Source organism: Dipodomys ordii, unplaced genomic scaffold, assembly GCF_000151885.1.
Source record: "Dipodomys ordii isolate 6190 unplaced genomic scaffold, Dord_2.0 Scaffold192, whole genome shotgun sequence".
NCBI classification, from domain to species: domain Eukaryota; kingdom Metazoa; phylum Chordata; class Mammalia; order Rodentia; family Heteromyidae; genus Dipodomys; species Dipodomys ordii.
The window spans coordinates 2,054,494-2,055,814 of record NW_012267408.1 but is presented as its reverse complement, the minus strand read 5'-3'; the positions used below and the strand labels follow the sequence as shown (position 1 = coordinate 2,055,814).

The 1,321-nt window shown below is 42.5% G+C and overlaps 1 pseudogene; it reads right to left on the bottom strand.

Moving 5' to 3' along the window:
• Nucleotides 1-217: 217 nt before the first annotated feature.
• Nucleotides 218-1,057, bottom strand: LOC105999550 (annotated as a pseudogene).
• Between the last annotated feature and the right edge of the window lie 264 nt (nt 1,058-1,321).

Genomic DNA, 1,321 nt, shown 5'->3' with positions numbered 1-1,321 from the left:
GCGATAAAAATGAATTTAGAACAGAGGTGTGTGGAGATTCTTTTCCCATTTTATTCTGAACACGATATTTCCCACCAGATAAGTTGAGAACCATGGTGTTGAGAAAACAGAACTCAAGAACAGGGCAACTGAGCACAGAGAGGGAGAAGACTGCAACTTGTTCCCAGGGACTGGGGAAAATTAAGGGAAAAAAGTTGGAATCCATCAGTATTTTCTATTAGTCATCGTCTTCATCCTCCTCTTCTTCTTCCTCTTCACCATCATCTTCCTCCTCTTTCCTTTTATCCTTATCCCTCTCTTCAATATCTTACAATCCTCCCTCCTCCCCCTCCCCCTCCCTCTCCCCCTCTCTCCCCCGCCTCCTCCTTCTCCCCCCTCCTCCTCATCCATTTCGGGAACCAGGTAGCACTGAAATGGGTTTGGCCAGATGTTGTGTTTGATGATCTCTACCAACTGGTCTGCACTAGTGTCTGAGTGGTCAGCGAACCAAGTTCTTCCTGCCGCCACTTCCTGATAGCTTTATTCTGCGTTTGATTAGAGCGCTTTGTCCAGTCCTGTACAGATTTCCATTTGATTTCAGTGGACTTTGAAGATGGATCGCGGCTCTCATTCAGGTGAAGTTCTTTGGAGAGAATTTTATTTTCAAAGTAAAGATTTTCACCTTCAAATTCTGTCACTTCAACTCTGGTCAGGTGATGCAGCACCTCTTCTTCGTCCCGCCCACCCCCCACCCCCAACAGTGCAGACACTTGTGGGTGGTTGACAAATGTCATTACCCCAAATTTGGGATTTGGCAATCAATTCTGACCTCTTATGAAAAAAATGGCTGGTGGAGTTTATTATATTTCTGTTCTACTTTCAAAATCTCCTCACTGGCTTATGTATTAAGTCTGTGTATTTCATTTTATACGTCATCGATATGTTTAATTGCTTCTTGCGGTTCTTTTTCTCCCTTGGGTAAGCTGCAAGAGGAGGAGGAGGTGTCTGCCGGCTTTGGACCAGGACTGTGTTTGGTTTTCTTTGGTTGAGGCAGGATGAAGGATTGGCTGGGGGTCATGGTACCGAGAAGATATAAAGGTTGTTATTAATTTATAATTTTTAGTTGTATGTATTAATGGGGGTATAAAAGGATGTTATGATTTGTGAATAACTTACATTCTATCACTAGAATAAGTCAAACCAATTAACGCACCCTATCCTTTAGCTAATCGTTTTTATATATTGAAGTGCTTTGACTGATAATTCACGATGTGCTGTATTCATACTGAAATCATTGTTTTCCAAGAACATCGAAGGTAATCCTCCTAGTCCCCTAGACAGT